Source organism: Dasypus novemcinctus, chromosome 3 (assembly GCF_030445035.2).
Source record: "Dasypus novemcinctus isolate mDasNov1 chromosome 3, mDasNov1.1.hap2, whole genome shotgun sequence".
NCBI lineage: Eukaryota > Metazoa > Chordata > Mammalia > Cingulata > Dasypodidae > Dasypus > Dasypus novemcinctus.
The window spans coordinates 96,397,957-96,402,825 of NC_080675.1; the positions used below are offsets into that span (position 1 = coordinate 96,397,957).

At 72.8% G+C, this 4,869-nt stretch overlaps 2 non-coding genes across 2 annotated transcripts; both read left to right on the forward strand.

Annotated features, from left to right (window-relative positions):
* The first annotated feature begins 822 nt into the window (after window positions 1–822).
* TRNAY-GUA (transfer RNA tyrosine (anticodon GUA)) lies at window positions 823–912 on the forward strand. The gene is given in 2 exon segments: window positions 823–859; window positions 877–912. It is a non-coding gene; the product is annotated as a tRNA-Tyr (tRNA).
* Window positions 913–4,778: 3,866 nt separating this feature from the next.
* TRNAY-GUA (transfer RNA tyrosine (anticodon GUA)) lies at window positions 4,779–4,869 on the forward strand. The gene is given in 2 exon segments: window positions 4,779–4,815; window positions 4,834–4,869. It is a non-coding gene; the product is annotated as a tRNA-Tyr (tRNA).

Consider the following 4,869-nt stretch of genomic DNA (forward strand, 5'->3'; position numbering starts at 1 on the left):
GAGCTCCCGGGCCACGAGGAACTGGGCAAGCGGGACGCGGGGGCGGGGGCGGGGGGCTGTGGGGGCTGGGGGGCATGAGCTCCCTCTGGACCCTGAGCTCCGTGACCCCGCCCTTGCTGGGACAAGCTTGTGTGTGCCGAAAGCCCGAGCCTGAGCCGGGCGGGTAGGAAGGCGGGGCCCGGCCAGGGCCTTACAGGGCAGCGCGGCTCCGGGGGCTCGCGGGCTCCGCGGCTCCGAGAGGCGGCGGCCCTCTGGGTGTCTCCGCTGCCCGCAAGGGCTTCCCAGGCGCCGCGCCCTGCTAGGCCAGCCCAGTTCTGGCTCCCCCGACCGGAGCTCCCCCGACCCAAGCTCCCCGCCACGGCGGGCGCACAGCTCCCGAAAGTGCGTGCTGCAAGGCCTGCACGGCCCTGCGGCGCGGGTGCTGCCGGCTTTGGCCGCCTCTAGCCTGAGCGCGGGCCTCCAGGGGCTGCGGAGGTGGGCGTGGCCCTCGAAGCCCGCAGGCACGTGCGCAGGGGCGCCGAGGCGACCGCCCAGCCCGCCCCACCGGACCCGGGCCCCGGCAGCACCGCGGCCCAGAGAGTTGGCGGCGGCGGCGGCGGCCAGGCTCGGCGAGCCAGCCAGCTGGGGCGGCCGGCGAGGCCGGGGAGAAAGGAGCGGGGCGCGCGGGTGTGGTGGCGTGGTGTGGTGGGAGTGGGGGAGGGGCGGGGCGGGGCCGAGGCGCGGGCGGCGACTCGGCCAGCTGGCTGCCAAGCCAGCCAGGGCGGGTGCCGAGGCCCGCGTCCTTTGGGCCAAAGAAGACTCTCCAGCTCGGGCACCTCGCACCCTTCGATAGCTCAGCTGGTAGAGCGGAGGACTGTAGACTGCGCAAGTTCGGACATCCTTAGGTCGCTGGTTCGATTCCGGCTCGAAGGAAGTGCCTGAGTCTTTTGAACAAACAACCCTGCCCGCCACCGGCGGCCACCCTGCGGCCCGCACCGCACCCACGCCCCTCTGCCGTCGCCCCCCCCCCCCCCGCCCCCACCCCGCCGCGCACCAACCGCTCCTGGCTGCCTGGGACCACCCCCCCGACCCCGAGCCCAGGCCGGAGCCCAGGGCCCTCTGCTGCCTGGGACAGGCCCAAGCCGCCAGCCCCGCCACCAGGGGCACACAGCCCTTCGCTCCCTCTCCCTTCCTTGCGGAGGAGGCCAGTGACGCCTGCGGAAACCCACCTGCCCCTCGCAAACCCCACCCGCTCCCTCCTGCCGCTCGCCCACAACCACTCTCCACGCTCCCCTTGGTTTTGTTTCCTTTCCTTTATTTGGCCTGGATTTCTCCGCCCTCCCCCGCCCTCCCCCGCCCTCCCCCGCCCGGCTGTCTGCTCTCCCTGTCCACTCGCTGTGTGTTCTCCTGGGTCCGCTTGGTTTCTCGTCAGTCCGCGCTCCGCTTGGAATCCCGCTTCTGCCCGGGAGGCCCGCCGCCTCCGACAGAGCGCTGTCCTCCCCGGGGCCAAGTCGGCTGCCGGCGCTGCTGCTGTCCGGGACACTCGCCCAAAGGGTCAGCCTCGCCCTGCCCACTCAGCTCCATGCCGTTCTTCAGGACACTCGACCGTTCACTGGCTTTCTCTAGCTCTCTGTGTGCCCTAGCCCCGTGGTGGCCCAGGCTCTTTGGCTCCCTGTCTCCACGCCTGCCCTCCCACGAGCCCCTCGTGTCCCTGCCCTTCCCGGCCCGACCCTTTGCTTCTCCTCCCCACCTGCCCGTTCCCGTCCGCTCCTCTCCTTTCCTGTCCCTTGCCATCGTGCCCTGTGCCTTGCCTTCCCTTCCCTTCCACTCCGCTCCCTTCCTTTCCCTCCCGTCTGCCTCCCTTCCCTGCCGACGCTCTGCCTTCCCTCCCCTTGCCGGGCCCTCACCCACCCATCGCCCTCCCTTGCCCTCCCTGCCCACACCTCCCGGCCGGCCCCTGCCCTCCTGTCCCCTGCCTCCTCTCCCGTTCCGAACCTGCCTCCCCCGCCCTCCCTGCCCTCCCCACCTCTCCCCTCCCCTCCCCTTCTTCTCTCCACTTCCCCCGCCCCGCCCCCGCCCCCCCCCCCCCCCCCCCGCCTCCCCAGGCTCCTGTCCTCCTTTCCCCTCCCCTCCCCTCTCCACCCCTCCCCTTTTCTCCTCTCCCTCTCTGTGTCTCTTCTCTAGCTCCCTGCCGCCACCCCTCCGCTGCCCCCACCTCAAGGTCTTCCCCGCGTTCCCTTTGGCCCAAGGAAAGGGACAGCGCTCGCTCCCTTCTCGCTCACTTCGTGGCTGGTGCGACCGCCCTGGCACCCTGAGGAGTCTCAGGCCTGGCTCGCCCTTGGCAGGAGGGATGCCTGGCAGCGGACGGAGGATCGGCCCCAGGACTCGCGGGAAGCCCACGAGCCCCAGGGGACTGTTTTCCGTGTAGCCTCGCCAGGGCCCTGTCAGTGCGAGCAGGCCGGCCGCGGTGGTGTCCCGCAGGCTCCCGTTGGCGGGTGTGCCCTGTCTGCCTCTGGCCGACCCCGAGCTTCGGGCCCTGCCTGGCCAGCAGGGAATCCTCAGCGCTCTCTCGCGTCGGGGCTGACGCCACTGCGCCTTGCGGCCACCACAGCAAGAAGGATTCGGGGTCAAGGCGAGGAGGGCGCTGCTCGCTCAGAGGCCCTGGAGGCTGCGCCTGGGAAGACGCCACCGGGAGGGCCTGAGAGGAGAGCGCGGTGGAGGCGGCCGGCGCGCCGGCGCGCGGGAAGCACCGCGCCGCCCGTTCTCCTCTCTGGAAGGCCCTTTGACAGGCCGACTCCATGGGCTCTCAACTCTCCCGGCCAGGCTGGAGCGCGTCGGCGCTGCAGGGCGCCCCAGGGGCAGGCTCAAGGAGTCAAGGAGTCGGGAGCAGGAGGAGGCCTGGAGAGGGGCGCTGGGGATTGGGGTGCGCCGGCCGTGGCTTGGGCACCTGCCCCGCGGGCTCGGGGCTCAGGAAAGAAGGCCCGTGGGAGGACGTTTTCTCGTCAGGCGTGGCCCTCGAGTGAAGACGACTGGAGGAACTCCTCGGACAGATGGAGAAGATCTTGGCGAGGCCGTGGGGGCGGCGGAGGCTGGTCCCGGGGTGGGCCTGGGGCCCTCTGAGGCGCACCCCTTTGCCGATCACCCACACCGGCGAGGGCGCTTCCCACGCGTTCCGCGGCCCGTGGCAAGCTGCCTGAGTCGTGGGTGGCGTACCTCGGCCTCCCCTCCTACGGCTTGCTCTCCAGCGCCCTCCTGAGCAGGTGGGCTGAGCCGCAGCCTCCCGAGTCTGCGGTGGAGCAGGAAGAAAACCTTGGCGGGCGCAGAGAGGGGTGGCGGCCCGGGTGGGACGCTCGGCAGCCACAGGCGCTGCCGCCTGCCAGGTGCGTGTCTAAGGATAGCAGCGCGCCGGGACACAGAGGGTAGCCTGGGCTGGCCTGGCCGTTGCCCCGGAGCCGGTGGCCACCTCGCCAGAGGGCTTTGGTGCTCGGGGGCCCTGGCGGACTTGGGCCAGGGGGCTAGCCGGGAGCGGCAGAACGCAGCCCGGTGGCCAGGCTCGGCCCCCGGTGGCTGGGGCGTGAGGGACCGCGGGGGCGAGGGGTGCGAGCGAGACCGGCCGCGGTGCGGGGTGGCCCCCAGCAGTGGGCAGCGCGGTGTCTTTGGGCCGCAGTCTCAGACCAAGAAGACCGCGCCCCTGGAGGCGTTTGGTAGGCGGAGAGCGGCCCAGAGCTGCCCGGCCGTCCCCCAAGTCAGAAGGGATGTGAAACTTGGCCCCCAGTCAGGGGTCCAGGGCGAGGAGTCCGAAAGAGGCACGTGCCTTCTCGATGCCTCCCCCACCCGCCCCACCCCGTCCCCGCGCCCGTCGGGCACCTCTGCGTTGAACCCCACGCCAATGGGCCCCGGGGCAGTCGGCTGCCTCTGGCCAGCAGCGGGAGGAAGCGCTTCCAGAGGAAGACAGCGACGGGCGCGCACAACGCACGCGAGCTCCCGGGCCACGAGGAACTGGCAAGCGGGACGCGGGGGCGGGGGCGGGGGGGCTGTGGGGGCTGGGGGCATGAGCTCCCTCTGGACCCTGAGCTCCGTGACCCCGCCCTTGCTGGGACAAGCTTGTGTGTGCCGAAAGCCCGAGCCTGAGCCGGGGCGGGTAGGAAGGCGGGGCCCGGCCAGGCCTTACAGGGCAGCGCGGCTCCGGGGGCTCGCGGGCTCCGCGGCTCCGAGAGGCGGCGGCCCTCTGGGTGTCTCCGCTGCCCGCAAGGGCTTCCCAGGCGCCGCGCCCTGCTAGGCCAGCCCAGTTCTGGCTCCCCCGACCGGAGCTCCCCCGACCCAAGCTCCCCGCCACGGCGGGCGCACAGCTCCCGAAAGTGCGTGCTGCAAGGCCTGCACGGCCCTGCGGCGCGGGTGCTGCCGGCTTTGGCCGCCTCTAGCCTGAGCGCGGGCCTCCAGGGGCTGCGGAGGTGGGCGTGGCCCTCGAAGCCCGCAGGCACGTGCGCAGGGGCGCCGAGGCGACCGCCCAGCCCGCCCCACCGGACCCGGGCCCCGGCAGCACCGCGGCCCAGAGAGTTGGCGGCGGCGGCGGCGGCCAGGCTCGGCGAGCCAGCCAGCTGGGGCGGCCGGCGAGGCCGGGGAGAAAGGAGCGGGGCGCGCGGGTGTGGTGGCGTGGTGTGGTGGGAGTGGGGGCGGGGCGGGGCGGGGCCGAGGCGCGGGCGGCGACTCGGCCAGCTGGCTGCCAAGCCAGCCAGGGCGGGTGCCGAGGCCCGCGTCCTTTGGGCCAAAGAAGACTCTCCAGCTCGGGCACCTCGCACCCTTCGATAGCTCAGCTGGTAGAGCGGAGGACTGTAGACTGCGCAAGTTCGGGACATCCTTAGGTCGCTGGTTCGATTCCGGCTCGAAGGA